Here is a 16514-nt window from a genome sequence, read left to right on the forward strand (position 1 = left end):
AAACATAAGCACAGCACAATTACTCCGGATCATTCTTCATATTGTATACACACCCAGACCGGTGAGCGCAATCTGAAAGAAACCTGCAGTCAGCAATGAAATGCATACAGCTGTTCCTTCCCTTGCTCAAAATAATTCAAAAACACACAAACTTAGAATCTCATCAGCACACACTCTCCTGTGACAGATGATTCAGACAGAAATAGCAGGTGCAAAGAAACCATATGCTGACACCTGTATAACCTTTGTTAATGAAATAACAGAAGCGGCCATAATGATTAAAATACGCTCAGTTACTGGTAGTGAGTTGTGCCCTAATGGGCATCATCAAAAGAGAAATATGCTGCAGAGAAAAGTTGTATATACACACACAGGAAGAAAAATAAACTGCAAGATCAATGCATGCATGCTTAATAATGGGAAAACCACAGCCCTCTGCAAGTTCTCCACCTTTGTTTTAAAAGCCCTCTGCACTCAACTAAAATTAAAGTGCTCTTAAAAAGGTAATACTTGTAAAGTTTACTTAAGTCTTTTCAGCCACAGGAACTGCAGTGGAAATAAATGTTCAGTCATTTTCAAAACAAAACCAAAAATCTATTCTTCTGATGACATGCATGATTAAAAGGTCTATGCAACGTACACCGCTCTACATTCCCAAGGACTAGGAAAAAAAGACGTCAAGTCAACTTTTAGTGTGCAGATGGTCAAAGGAGTTTGTATTCCGGCAGGGGTTCAAATCTCCTGGATCTTTTCGCCAACAGCTACTGGGTTTTCTTTTCTGAGTTTCTCCGTGGCATCAGCTTTGTAATTGTGTGAGCAATTGTGCACGTCTGAGTAACGGTGTACATCACAATAAACATGTCCACACTGGCATTCAAACCCAGTAAGCCCTACTTTCTTCCTGCACATAAACAGCGGTTCTTTTTCTGTTTTGGTTTTTCAAGAGACTTGCTTTGCTCTTCAGATGGCTGCTGTGCCATATCTGATACTGAAGCTTGCAGGTCTTCCCCTTCAGGCATTGCTTTGTCCACAGGTATACTGTTCACTTGGGAAGATGTTACAGATTCTGATATGAGTGGCTGATTTGATACAGGTCTTGGCTACACGGATGCAGATATGGAGTCCAGTGGTGACTGCGCATCGGGGATGGAGCCGTCTGCGTCCTGGACTGAAGAAGACTCAGACATACTACCGACAGAAGCTGCAGGTGGGCTGGTTCTACCATTACTGCTATTCTGCCTTTGAAGATGTTCTTTATATCATACTGAACACATGCCATTTGTAGAGAGTTTCCATAAAATCCGCAGCCAGTAGAACAAAGCATAGGCACTTGGCTGTGATTGGTTTCTTGAGCCATGTTTCTCTGGTGCACACCCACAAAACCTGCACAATTTTCTGTTTCCCCAACAGTTTATTTTTGCTTTTATTTCCCTTGCCCCAGGAGACATATCTAGAAAAATGTTGCTATGGCAATAGAGATTACTGCCTGTGCTCTTTTTTAGGTTTCACGTCTCACATTTAGGTCTCTAATCCATTTTGAGTTTTTTTGTGTGTATGATGAAAGACAGCAGTCCAGTTTCATTCTTTTGCATGTGGCTGTCCAGTTTTCCAGAAACCATTTGTTGAAGAGACTGTCTTTTTCCCATTGGATATTCATTCCTCCTTTGTCAGAGATTAATTGACCATATAATTGTGGGTTTATTTCTGGGTTTTCTGTTCTATTCTATTGATCTATGTGTCTATTTTTATACCAGTACCATACTGTTTTAATTACTACTGCTCTGTAATATAACTTGACATCTGGAATTGTAATATCTACAGTTTTGTTTTTCTTTTTCAAGATTGCTTTGGCTATTTGGGATCTTTTGTGGTTTCATACAAATTTTAGGATTGTTTGTTCTTGTTCTGTGACAAATGCTGTTGGTATTTTGATAGGGATGGCATTAAATCTGTAGATTGCTTTGTGTAATGTACACATTTTTAACAGTAACTGTTTTTCCAACCCATGAGCATGGACCGTTTTTCCATTTCTTTGTGTCATCTTGAATTTCTTTCCTCAGTGTTTTAGACTTTTCAGAGTACAGGTCCTTTACCCCTTTGGTTAAGTTTATTCACAGATATTTTATTATTTTTGGTGCAGTTGGAAATGGGATTATTTTCTTAATTTCTCTTTCTGTTGCTTCATTATTAAAGTATAGGAATGCAACACATTTCTGTGCATTGATTTTGTATCCTGAGACTTTACTGAATTCATTGATGAGTTCTAGTAGTTTTTTGATGGAATCTTCAGGGTTTTCTATATATAGTGCCATGTTATCTGCAAATAGTGAGAGTTATACTTCTTCCTTACCAGTCTGGATAACTTTTATTTCTTTATGTTGTGTAATTGCTGTCTAGGACTTCCAGTACTATGTTGAATAGAAGTGGTGAGAATGGACATCCTTATCTTGTTCCTGACTTTAGGGGAAAAACTCTCAGTTTTTTACCATTGAGTATGATATTGGCAGTGAGTTTTTCATATAAGGCCTTTACTGTCTTGAAGAATGTTCCCTCTAGACCCACCTTACAGAGGGTTTTTTATCATGAATGGATGTCATATTTTGTCAAAGGCTTTTCATGCATCTACTGAAATGATCACATGAGTTTTATCCTTTGTCTTATTGATGTGATGTATCATGTTAATGGTTTTACAAATATTGAACCATGCTTGAATCCTGGGAATAAATCCCACTTGATCGTGGTGTATGATTTTTTAAATGTATTGTTGGATTCGGTTTGCTAATATTTTGTTGAGGAGTTTTGTACCTATATTCATGAGAGATATTGACCTGTAGTTCTTTGTGTGTGTGTGTGTGTGTGTGTGTGTGTGTGCTATCTTTATCTGATTTTGATATTGGGGTGATACGAGCCTCATAGAATGAATTTGGAAGTTTTCCTTTCTTTTGTATTTTTTGGAATAGTTTGAGAAGAATAAGTATTAACTGTTCTTTAAATGTTTGGCAAAATTCACCTGTGAAGCCGTCTGGTTCTAGACTTGTTTTTTGGGAGTTTTTGATTACTGATTCAATTTCATTGTTGGTGATTGGTCTGTTTAAACTTTCTATTTCTTCCTGCTTTAGTGTTGGTAGGTTATATGTTTCTAGGAAGTGACTTTAATTTTCTTTAGGTGTTTTTTGATGAACAAATCGCTTAATTTTAATTTAACCAAATTTATCTATCTTTTCTTTCTTTTTGTACTCAAACTAAGAAATCTTTCCCTACCCCCATGTTTAATAGCTATTCAGCAACTGTTTCTACTAAGCATTTTAAAGTTTAATTTTGAGAGGTGGTTTACTAAATCCATATGGAGATGGTAGCTGTTTATTATGTGAGGTAGGAATCTAATATAATTTTTTTCCATTTGGGTCATAAGTTTCCACCTCCATTTATGTAATTGATCTTGCTTCTTTGACATGTCTTCCTTTGACATGCTTCTTTGCTTTTTTGACATGCCTTCTTTGTCATACCCTAACTCCACTTATGCCTTTGTCTGCTTTATTTATTTGAAGTTTTTTTAATGTTTATTTATTTTTGAAAGAGAGACAGAGTGTGAGTGGGGGAGGGGCAGAGAGAGAGAGAGAAAGAGAGAGAGAGAGAGAGAGAGAGAGAGAGAGAGAGAGAATCTGAAGCAGGCTCCAGGCTCTGAGCTGTCAGCACAGAGCCTGAGGCGGGGCTCAAGCTCACAAACTGCAAGATCATGACCCAAGCCGAAGTCGGACGCTCAACGACTGAGCCACCCAGGCACTCCTGCCTTTGTCTGTTTTTAAATTTTTTATTTACTTTATTAAAATTTTTATTATTGTCTTTGTTCCAGCTGCTATAATAAAATACCATAGACTGGGTGGCTTAAACAACACACATTTATTTCTCACAGTTCTGGAGGCTGGAAGTCCAAGATCAAGGTTCTGGCAGATTTGGTGTCTGGTGGCATTTTCTTCCTGGTTTGCAGATGGCTACCTTATTGCTATATCTTTATGTGGCAGAGAGAGAGAGAGAGAGCGAGAGAGAGCGAGAGAGAGCAAGCTCTCTAGTTTCATTTTAATGTCACTAATCCCATCACAGGACTTTACCTTCATGAACTAATCTAAATGTGATTATTTTCCAAAGGCCCCACTTCCAAATACCATCATACTGGGCAATAGGACTTCAATGTATGAATTTGGAGTGGGGGACACAAACGTTCTATTGGTCAAACTATCCTATTGCTAGAACCATGCTGTTTTATTAATATTAAAGTTCACAATAAGGCTTGATATTTAATAGAGCAAGCTCCCCTGTCCCTGATCCTGTTTCTTTTCTTTTTTAAAAAATAATTTAAAAAAATCTTTATTTTTGAGAGAGAGAGAGAATGAGAGCGAGTATGAGCAAGGGAGAGAGGTGCAAAGAGAGAGGGGGACAGAGGATCCAAAGTGGGTTCTGTGCTGACAGCAGAGAGACCAACATGGGACTCAAACTCACATACCATGAGATCATGACCTGAGCCAAAGTTGGATGCTCAACCAGGGGATGCCACCCAGGCGCCCCTGTTTTATTGTTTTCTTGTTCCTTTCTTCCTCTTGCTGCCTTCCTTTGTAAATTGATTTTCCATAGTGGTGTGCTTTGACTCTTTTATCTTTATCTTTTGTGAATCTACTGTAGGTTTTCTCTTTGTGGTTACAATGAAGCTTACATAAAACACCTTATAAATAAAACAGTCTATTTTATACTAACTGTTTAACTTCTATCTCATACAAAAACTATTGTTTCACATTTCCCCCTTTATGTTTCTGATGCTACAACTTACATTATTTCATATTGAGTATCCATTAATAAATTATTTTAGCTATGGTTATTTTTAATACTTGTATCATTTAACCTTTATACTAGAGTTAAGTAATTAATACATCACCGTTTATGGTGTTAGAGTATTCTAAATCTGACTATATGCTTTACTAGTGTGTTCTATATTTTCATATGTTCTCATGTTACTAATTACAGTCTTTTCATTTCAGCTTTAAGAACTCATTTCAGAATTTTCTGTAATGCAGGTCTAGTGGTAATGAATTTTCTTAGCTTTTATTTGTTAGCAAAGTCTTTATCTTTCCATCGTTTCTGAATGGCAACATGCTGGGTAAGGTTTTCTTAATTGGAAGTATTTTATTTTTAGCACTTTGAATCTCTCCTGGCTTGCAAGGTCTCTGCTGAGGAATCCAGTGATTGTCTTATGTGGGTTTCCTTGTATTGAAAAAATTTTTTTTCTCTTGCTGCTTTTAAAATTCTCTTCTTATGTTTGATTTTAGGCAGTTTTATGATAGTTTGTCTTGGATGAGCTAATTTTGGATTGAACTTTTGCAATGATCTAATAGATTTATGAACTTGGATATCTATATTTCTTTGCCACTTTGGGAAATTCTCAGGCATTATTTCTTTAAATAAGCTTTCTGCCCCATTCTCTCTCCCTTCTCCTTCTGTGGCTCTGTTGATTAGTTCATAGTTTTTTTTTTTTTAATTTTTTCAATTTATTTAAATCCAAGTTAATTAACATATTGTGTAATAATGATTTCAGGAATAGAATTTAGTGATTCATCACTTACACATAACATCCAATGCTCATCCCAACAAGTGCCCTCCTTAATGCCCATTGTCCATTTAGCCCTTCCCCCCACCAAACACCCCGCCAGCAACCCTCAGTTTGTTTTCTGTATTAAGAGTCTCTTATGGTTTGTCTCCCTCTCTGCTTTTATCTTATTTTGCTTCCCCTCCCTATGTTCATCTGTTTTGTTTCTTAAATTCCATATATGAGTGAAATCATATGATATTTGTCTTTCTCTGACTTATTTCGCTCAGCATTATTTCCATACACATTCTCTATTTCCATACACATTGTTGCAAATGGTAAGATTTCATTCTTTTTGATTGTTGACTAATATTCCATTATGTGTGTGGGATATTACTCAATGTATGTATATATATATGCACACACATATACACATAATGGAATATTACTCAATGTATGTATACACACACACACACACACACACACACACACACACACCACATCTTCTTTATCCATTCATCAGTTGAAGGACATTTGGGCTCTTTCCAATCTTTGGCTGTTGTCGCAGGTGCTGTTATAAACATTGGGGTGCATGTGCCCTTTGAATCAGCATTTTTGTACCCTTGGATAAATACCTAGTGGTGCAGTTCCTGGGTCATAGGGTAGTTCTATGTTAATTTTTTGAGGAAACTCCATACTGTTTTCCAGAGTGGCTGCACCAGTTTGCATTCCCATCAGCAGTGTAAAAGGATTCCTCTTCCTCTGCATCCTCCCCAACATCTGTTGTTGCCTGAGTTGTTCATTTTAGTCATTCTGACCAGTGTAAGGTGGTATCTCATCGTGGTTTTGATTTGTATTTCCCTGATGATGAGTGATGTTGGGCATCTTTTCATGTGTCTGTTAGCCATCTGGATGTCTTTTTTTGGAAAAGAGTCTATTCATGTCTTTTGCCCATTTCTTCACTGGGTTATTTGTTTTTTGGGTGTTGAGTTTGATAAGTTCTTTATAGATTTTGGATACTAACCCTTTATCTGATATGTCATTTGCAAATATCTTCCATTCCATCAGTTGCCTTTTAGTTTTGCTGATTGTTTCCTTTGCTGTGTAGAAGCTTTTTATTTTGATGAGGTCCCAATAATTCGTGTTTGCTTTTGTTTCCCTTGTCTCTGGAGACCTGTCAAGTAAGAAGTTGCTGCAGCCGAGGTCAAAGAGGTTGTTTTCTGTTTTCTCCTCTGCATTTTGATGGCTTCCTGTCTTACATTTAGGTCTTTCATCCATTTTGAGTTTATTTTTAAATTTTTCTTTTAATATTTATTTATTTTTTAGAGAGAGAAAGATTGTGAGTGCAGGAGAGGCAGTGAGAGAGAGAGACACAGAATCTGAAGTAGGTTCTAGGTTCTGAGCTGTCAGCACAGGCCCCGACATGGGGCTTGAACCCATGAACTGTGAGATCATAACCTAAGCCAAAGTCAGACACTTAACCTACTGAGCCACCCAGGAGCCCTATTTTGAGTTTATTTTTTGTGTGTGGTGTAAGGAAGTGGTCCAGGTTCATTCTTCTGCATGTCACCATCCAGTTTTTCCAGCACCATTTGCTGAAAAGACTTTTTTCCATTAGATATTCTTTCCTGCTTTGTCAAAGTTTAGTTGGCCATATGTTTGTGGGCCCATTTCTGGGTTCTCTATTCCGTTCCATTGATCTGAGTGTATGTTTTTGTGTTAGTACCATACTGTCTTGATGATTACAGCTTTGTAATACAGCTTGAAGCCCAGAATTGTGATGTCTCCAGCTTTGGTTTTATTTTTCTGGATTGCTTTACCTATTCGGGGTCTTTTCTGGTTCCATACAAATTTCAGGATTGTTTGTTCTAGCTCTGTGAAGAATGCTGGTGTTATTTTAAATAGGGATTGCATTGAATATGTATATTGCTTTGGGTATTATTGACATTTTAACAATATTTGTCCTTCCAATCCGTGAGCATGGAATGTTTTCCCATTTTTTTGTGTCTTCTCAATTTCTTTCATAAGCTTTCTATAGTTTTCAGTGTATAGATTTTTCTCCTCTTTGGTTATGTTTATTCCTAGGTATTTTATGGTTTTTGATGCAATTGTAAATGGGATTGATTCCTTGATTTCTGTTTCTGCTGCTTCATTATTGGTGTATAGAAATGCAACCTATTTCTGTACATTGATGTTGTATCCTGCAACTTTACTGCATTCATGGATCAGTTCTATCAGTTTTGTGGTGGAACCTTTTGGGTTTTCCACATAGAGTAACATGTCATTTGCAAAGAGTGAAAGTTTGACTTCCTCCTTATTGATTTGGACGAATTTCATTTCATTTTGTTGTCTGATTGCTGAGGCTAGGACTTCCAACACTATGTTGAATAACAGTGGTGAGTGTGGACATCCTTGTCATGTTCCTGATCTTAGGGGGAAAGCTCTCAGTTTTTCCCCATTGAGGATGATATTAGCAGTTGGTCTTTCGTGTATGGCCTTTATGATCTTGAGGTATGTTCCTTCTGTCCCCACTTTCTTGAGTGTTTTTATCAAGAAATGATGCTATATTTTGCCAATTGCTTTTTCTGCCTCTATTGAGAGGATCATGTGGTTCTTATCCTCTCTTTTATTAATGTGATGCATCACATTGATTGATTCTGTGGATACTGAACCAGCCCTGCATCCCAGGAATAAATCCCACTTGGTTGTGGTGAATAATTCTTTTAATGTATTGTTGGATCCAGTTGGCTAGTATCTTGTTGAGGATTTTTGCATCCATGTTCATCAGCACAATTGGTCTGTAGTTCTCCTTTTTAGTGGGGTTTTTGGTTTTGGAATCAAGGTAATGCTGGCCTCGTAGAATGAGTTTGGGAGTTTTCCTTCCATTTCTATTTTTTGGAACAGCTTCAAAAGAATATGTGTTAACTCTTCATTAAATGTTTTGTAGAATTACCCTGGAAAGCCATCTGGCTCTGGACTCTTGGGAGGTTTTAGATTACTGATTCAATTTCTTTATTGGTTATGGGTCCATTCAAATGTTCTATTTCTTTGTGTTTTAATTTCAATGGTTTATTTTTCTAGGAAATTGTCCATTTTTTCCAGATTGCCCAATTTGTTGGCATGTTATTGCTCATAATATTATCTTACTATTGTTTGTATTTCTGTGGTATTGGTTGTGATCTCTCCTCTTTTATTCGTGATTTTATTTATTTGGGCCATTTACTTTTTCTTTTTGATCACACTGGCTAGGGGTTTATCAATTTTGTCAATTCTTTCAAAGAACCAGCTTTTTGGTTTCATTGATCTGTTCTACTGTTTGTTTTTTGTTGTTGTTGTTTTTTTTTGATAGCATTGATTTCTGCTCTAATCTTTATTATTTCCTGTCTTCTGCTGGTGTTGGGTTTTATTTGCTATTCTTTTTCTAGCTCTTTTAGGTGTTAGGTTAGGTTGTGTAATTGAGACCTTTCTTCCTTTGTTAGGAAGGCCTGGATTGCTATATACTGTTGTCTTATGACCACCTTTGTGGCATCCGAAAGGTTTTGGATGGTTTTGTTTTCATTTTCATTGGCTTCCATGTACTTTTAAATTTCCTCTTTAATTCCTTGGTTAACCCATTTACTCTTTAGTAGAATTTTCTTTAATCTCCAAGTATTTCTGTTCTTTCTAATTTTTTTCTTGTGGTTGATTTGGGGTTTCATAGCGTTGTGGTCTGAAAATATGCAAGGTATGATCTTGATTTTTTTGTACTAGTTGAGGGCTGATTTGTGACCCAGTTTGTGACCTATTCTGAAGAATGCTTCATGTACACTCGAGAAACATGTGTATTCTGCTTCTTTAGGATGAAATGTTCTGAATATATGTTCTGTTAAGTTCATCCAAGCCAGTGTATCATTCAAAGCCATTGTTTCCCTGTTGATTTTCTATTTACATGATCTGTCCATTTCTATAAGTGGGGTGTTGAAGTCCTCTACTATTACAGTATTATTATCAATGGGTTTCTTTATGTTTGTGGTTAATTGATTTATATATTTGGGTGCATGTTGGGGGCATAAATATTTACATTTGTTAGATCTTCTCAGTTGATAGGCCTCTTAATTATGATATAATGCCCTTCTTTATCTCTTGTTACAGTCTTTATTTTAGTATAAGAATGGCTACTCAGTTTTCTTTTGATGATCATTACCGTGAAAGATGGTTCTGTTTCCTTACTTTCAATCTGCAGGTGTCTTTAGGTCTAAAATGAGTCTCTTGTAAGCAGTATATAGATGGGTCTTGTTTTCTTATCCATTCTTATACCCAATGTCTTTTGATTGCAGCATTTAGTCCATTTACATTTAGGGTGAGTACTGAAGGTATGAATTTGTGCCATTGTATTGGTGTTTCTGGTGATGTTCTCTGGTCCTTTCTAGTCTTTGTTGCTTTTGCTCTTTTTTGGTTTATCTTTTCTCCACCCAAAGAGTCCCCCTTAAAATTTCTTGCAGGTCTGGTTTAGTGGTCATGAACTCCTTTAGTTTTTGTTTGTCTGGGAAACTCTTTATCTCTCCTTCTATTTTGAATGACAGCCTTGTTGGGTAAAGAATTCTTGGCTGTATAGTTTACCAATTCAGAACATTGAATACATCCTGCCACTCCTTTCTGGCCTGCCACGTTTCTGTGGATAAGTCTGCCATGAATCTGGTATGTCTTCCCTTATAGGTTAAGGACTTTTTTTCCCTTGCTGCTTTCATAATTCTTTCCTTGTCTTTCCTTTGTGAATTTGACTATGATATGCCTTGGTGATGGTCGTTTTTTATTTATTTTTTTAATATAATGGGAGTTCTCTGTGCTTCTTGGATTTTGATGTCTGTGTCCTTCCCCAGATTAGGAAAGTTTTCTGCTATAATTTGCTTACATAAACCTTCTGCCCCTTTTTCATCTTCTGGGACTCTTATTATTTGGATGTTATTCCTTTTAATAAGTAACTGAAATTCTCTAAGTCTTGTATTGTGATATTTTGCCTTTGTTTTCCTTTTTTTTTGCTTCATTTTTCTCCACAATTTTATCTTCTGTATTGCTCATTTGCTGCTCTGCTTCATCCATCCTTGCCATCGTGGCATCCATTCGAGATTGCATCTTGGTTATAGCATTTTTAACTTCAGCCTGACTAGATTTTATTTATTTTATCTCTGAAGGAAGGGATTATCTTGTGTCTTCTATGCTTTTTTCAACCCTAGCTAGTATTCTTGTTGTTATGGTTTTAAATTCTTGTTCCAACATGTTACTTATATCTGTGTTGATTAAATCCCAGCTGTCATTTTTTCCCGTTCTTTCCTTTGGGGTGAATTCCTTCATTTTGTCATTTTGGAGGAAGAAAAAAATTAATATAAAAATGAAAAATAAAACAAAGAATCAAATAAAGGAAGCTATATCCTGAGTATGTTTTCGCCTGCTTGTTGAAAGACACTTGATAGGATAGAGAAAAAAGGGAAATGAAAGAAAAAAAAGGTAAGAGAAAATTTAAAAATAAAAAGAAATTATATAATAGAATAGAATAAAATAAAATAAAATACAAAATTTAAAAAAATATAAAAATAAAGTAAAAAAAAATAAAATTTTCTATATCCAACAAAGAGAAAGAAAAGAAAGAAAGAAAAAAAAAACAATTTAAATAAAAAAGAGAAGCAAAGAAAATGACTAAATAAATGAGCCAGGAAACAGAATGAAACCTGAATGAAGTTATATCCAGTTTCCCCTAGAATTGAAACTGTGAAGCACTCTTTAGTCCATACACTAAGTAGGTGGAGTGACTTGTGCTGGTCTTCTGGGGGATGTGCTTGCAGGGCCTAGTTTGGTGGGGTTTGGTGTAACAGCTCCATTCTCCATTAGATAGCACTGATTAGCTTACTGTGGTGGATCAGTGTGCGCACATGCATGTGTGTGCATGGGAGTGGTGGAAATGGCTTCACCCAGCTCCCTAGTCTCTGGCGCTGGAACTTCGTGCTGTCACTGACCCATGATCAAGCACCTCTTCTTTGTTTCAGGCCTCTTATACTCCCTGCCTCTACCCTGTCCATGTCCAAGTTGTCCCCTTGCCAGACGGCACCTCCCTCCAGAGTTTTTTTCTCAGCTGGGGTTGTGTTTCAAAACCCCACAATTAAGAGACCCCTGCAGCTTGGATCTGCACCAACTCTCTGGGGGAGGGTCTCGCCGAGCAATGGCTGGGTGCTGGCTTGCCCCAGAAAATGTTCATGTTATTGTGCAGTGGCAGATTTCAGAGATTATGGCAAATCACAACACACATCCGGCGCCAGGTTTTGCCACACCATGGCATGTTTGTACGGGGACAAATACCAGCAATCATGTCTGCTCTCCAGGATCCAATGTGTGGCTTGTGGGGAGGCCACATGGTCTCTTCCAAATGCACTCCAAGGGAACCAGTTCTCCCTGTGTGGCACGTGGACCCCTCAGACTGCGTTGCCTGCTTCTGGGGATTCACTGTACTTCCTCACCAGAGCACCACCAGGCACTGAGCTCCAAAACTTCAGACTCTGTGATCCACCATTTATAGAATCCTGGTGGTATTGAAACCCTCTCTTTTCTCCCTGTCAATTGTTTTGGGTAACAGATTTCTTGTTCAGTCCCTTGTGAGTACTTTCACTCTTTCTCTCTCTCTCTAGCTACTTTCAGGGAGAGTGCTTTTCTTGCATGATCCCAATGTGCAGCACTCTCCCCCTTTCTCTTTCTCTCTCTGACCTCTCTCTGCAAAAACAGCTCCCTGCTCTCTGCGTCTTTTCTCTTCTCCAATTCACCTCTTTGCACCATGTACTTGCTGAGTTCTGTAGCTCAAGTTATGCAGATTGTTGCATTAATCCTCAGATCAATTTCCTAGGTGTTCAAAATGGTTTGGTGCTGATCTACCTGTGTTTCAGGGATGAGACAGGCTCAGGGTTTCCATGCTGCTCCACCATGTTAACTCTTCTCTAGTTTCTTTTGATGGTGTCCTGTAAGTCTGATAGGCTTTTCTTCACTCCTTTTTATTCCTTTTTCTTTTGCTCATCTTGATTAGATAATTTCAATTGATCTGTCTTTTAGCTCACTGAATCTTTCTTCTGTTTTGTTAAGACTGCTATTCAAGCTCTTTATTGATTTCTTCATTTCAGTCATTGTATTCTTCAGCTCCAAAGTTTCTGTTTGGTTCTTTTTAATGTTTTCTATCTCTTTGTTGAAATTCTCATTTTGTTTGTGTATTATTTTCCTGATACGGTTATATTGTTTATATGTGTTTTCTTGTAGTTCTCTGAGCATCTTTAGAACATTTATTTTGAATTTTTTTTGTTGGATAATTCCTGTGTCTCCCATTTCTTTGAGACCATGTACTGGATGGACGTTTACTGTATTCCTTTGGTAAAATCATTTCCCCCTGTTTTTTCTTAATTCCTGTAGCCTTGCACATATGTCTGTGTGTTTTTAAGAGCAGTAACCTCTTCCAGATATTACAGACTGACTTTGGTAGGAGAAGACCTTTACCTGTGAGTGGGGGCATACTATAGCATGCTATAACCTAGGTCTAGTGATGCAGGGGTGTGTGGCAGCAGTAGGTCTGGGGAGCATGATGTCTCCAGCTCAGGCTCCTGAGGGCCATAGTTTTGACAACTGCATGGATCTTAGCAAGCACTGCAGAGGGTCTGCAGTGGCTGCAAGGGCTGCTGGAGCCTCAGCAGTGCTTCTAGGGCTAATGGCTAGGGACCAGGCTAGGTGGAGGTAGGGCTGGAGGGGAACCCTTTCTAGCTAGGAAGTTCCCTCTATGTGCTAAGCAATGCTGGCTTGAGGGATGGGATGATACTGCCAAAATATGCAGTCTTAATGTTTCTAAAATTTCTTAAGTGGACTTCTGAGCTTTGTGAGAGTGCCATTGTTCATGGAAAGCTATCCAATTGTTGATCATTTTGTGGGGTGGTGGGAATAGAGTCTCCTACTTTGCCATTTTGGTGATGTCACTTCTGAGACCATTGTTTTTAAGTAGAGTGTTCTTGAGTACAGCAATTTAGATTGGCAATTTGTTTTTCTTTTGGATCATCTAAAGCTTCATTCTACTTGAATCTCTCTGTACTTGTATCTCTCTGTTTTTGAGGACTTAAATGTTAGTATAGATGTTGCTCAGTTGGAGGTAATGTGTACCAATTCTCTTAAACATTTTTTCTTTGTCAGGTTTCTACTATTTCTCATCATCTTAACAGTAATAATTAGGTTATGTTGTAGTAACATATAATCCAAATTTCAGAAGAATTAAATAAACAAAATTTATTTATTCTTACACTACACATTCTGTCCAGTTTGGCTGGGCCTCTGCTTATAATCGTTCAACTTCTCAAGTTGTTGAATGCCTCAATCTCTTATGCCACCACTTAAAAAAATTTTTTTTAACGTTTATTTATTTTTGAGAGAGAGAGAGAGAGAGAGAGAATGGGGGAGGGGCAGAGAGAGAGGGAGACACAGAATCCAAAGCAGGCTCCAGGCTCTGAGCTGTCAGCACAGAGCCTGATATGGGGCTCGAACTCATGAACTGCTAGATCATGACCTGAGCTAAAGTTGGACGGTTAACTGACAGAACCACCCAGGTGCCCCAAGCTTTTATATATTTCTTTCTGGAAGTGCCACACATCATTCTTTTCACACTTCATTCAAAAGGCAGATCACAAGGTCATGCTTAACTTCAAACAGGCAAGGAAGTATTGATATTTACATGTGTCCAGAGAAAACCAGAAATATTGCTGAACACTAGTCATGTCTACCACATCTATGATATGTCTACAGATAAACTCATTTTTATGTCTTATTTGAGTTTTGTTGGGTTTATTCACTTTAAGCATTAGTGTGTTTCATAAGTTCTGGAAAATTTATAGCAATATGTTTCAAATTTTGCTTCTGCTCATTTCTCTCTCTTTCTGTGTGTGTGTCTTTCTCTGTCTTCCTGGCTTCCTTCCCAATTTCACTTTAACTTAGTGTAAACCTTCTTGCTCCATTTATATCTCTGATCCTCTCTTCTGTATTTTTTGTTCTTTTGTTTCTCTGTGCAGTATTCTAGATAATTTCTTCTGACTTATTATTCACATCAATAATTCTCTGTACCTGAATTTAATCTGATGAAAAAATTTTAATTACAACAAAAATATTTTTCACCTATAGAAGTTCTTTTGGGTTTAAAATTTTTTTCTATACTTTTTTTTTAGTTCCTTGAAGATTCTTTAAGAGTGTATTTTTATTTCTTTAAATATAGTATGTATGGTTTTTATATAGCCTATATCTGATATATATAATATTAGAAGTATTTATCCATTTCAGTAGTTTTTCTTGGTTATTGCTTAAAAAATGTTTTTTAAATGTTTATTTTTGAGAAAGAGTGTGGGTGGGGGAGGGGCAGAGAGAGAGGGAGACACAGAATCCGAAGCAGACTTCAGGCTCTGAGCTGTCAGCACAGAGCCTGACATGGGGCCCGAACCCACAAACTGCAAGATCATGACCTGAGCTGAAGTTGAATACTCAACCGACTGAGCTAACCAGGCACCCCTCTCTTGGTTATTGTTAATGGACTTTTGTTTCTTTGTGTGTCTGTTTATTCTTGACAATGTACTGGCCATTTTATTTATGATATTTATAGAAATGATTTGAGGCCTAGCACGAAGGGAATTTCTTCTGCGAGGATTTTATTTTTCCCATGATTTTATAGCATTATTAGTGGTGGGCCACCTTAATACAAGTACAAAACTGATATTATCTAGACAATCTAGAGATTCAAATACTAAATATACCTTTATACAAGGGCATGTCTATTTCAGTTGGTACCCCAGCTTATTGTGGAGACTGTTAGATGTCTCATCTGGGTATAGGTTTGGATTTGATTTATGCCTCCTCACCATCAAAGGCCATGAGAAAGCCACATTTTCTTGTATAGGGTAATTCTATCCAGGCAAAAACATTGCATACTCCTGTGTTGCAATGAATTCCCATTTTCCCTTCAGATTTGGCCTGATTTTTCCTTCCTATCTTATCAGGTCTTTAATCTTTTAAGATTACTTTTAGTATGCTTTATTCCACTTTTTTTTTTTAATTTTCAGCAGAAGAGATAGCCTCAAATAACCAAGCTTACTATTACTGAGAAAGTCTTCTGGAATTTTTTACAGTCATGAAATCATCCGCTTGCTTGTGTCACCAACTAGATATAAGCTACCTGAAGGCAAAAACATTACCTTATTATTTTCTACATTTACAGCATTTAGCACAGGACCTGCCTCTCAATCAATGTTATCATCATCATCATCATCATTATTTTTATGATGTTACTATTAATAATAGTTTCTTGTATACTTTTAGAATCCTATTTCAATGTATTACCTCATGTCAGACTTTTTAAAAAACTGAGTAAGCTTCATAGGATGTCTCCCTTCTTCTACTCTTTTACCTTCTTCCCATTTACCTCCATTTCCTTCCTAGAATGGACCTCCACAGGTGCTGTGGATTGAATTGTGCCCCTCCAAAATTCAGATGTTGCAACCCTAGTTCCCAATGTGACTGTCTTTGGAGATATGGTCTGTAGGAGGTAATTAATGTTAAATTCAGTCATAAGAGTGGGGCCCTAATCCACCCTCATAACAAGAGAAGAGAGAGAGAGAATTATCTAGCTCCATCTTTCCCTGTGTACACATACTGAGAAAAAGTCATGTGAACACACAGTGAGATGCAGTGGCTTACAAACCAAGAGAAGAGGTCTCAGAATGAAAACTACCTTGCTAACACCTTGATCTTGGACTTTCCAAACTATAGAACTGTGACAAAATAAATTTCTGTTTAAGGCACCTAGTCTATGGTGTTTTGTTATGGCAGCCTGCCTGAGAAGACTAATAGCACACTAGGAGTCTTTCCAAGTTCAGCATCTTCCCAGATGTTTCCCTTTTTGATACAC

At 37.3% G+C, this 16514-nt stretch overlaps 1 pseudogene; it reads right to left on the minus strand.

Moving 5' to 3' along the window:
* Nucleotides 1–732: 732 nt before the first annotated feature.
* LOC102971234 lies at nucleotides 733–1395 on the minus strand (annotated as a pseudogene).
* Nucleotides 1396–16514: the final 15119 nt, after the last annotated feature.

This window comes from Panthera tigris, chromosome B4, assembly GCF_018350195.1.
Source record: "Panthera tigris isolate Pti1 chromosome B4, P.tigris_Pti1_mat1.1, whole genome shotgun sequence".
Lineage (NCBI taxonomy): Eukaryota > Metazoa > Chordata > Mammalia > Carnivora > Felidae > Panthera > Panthera tigris.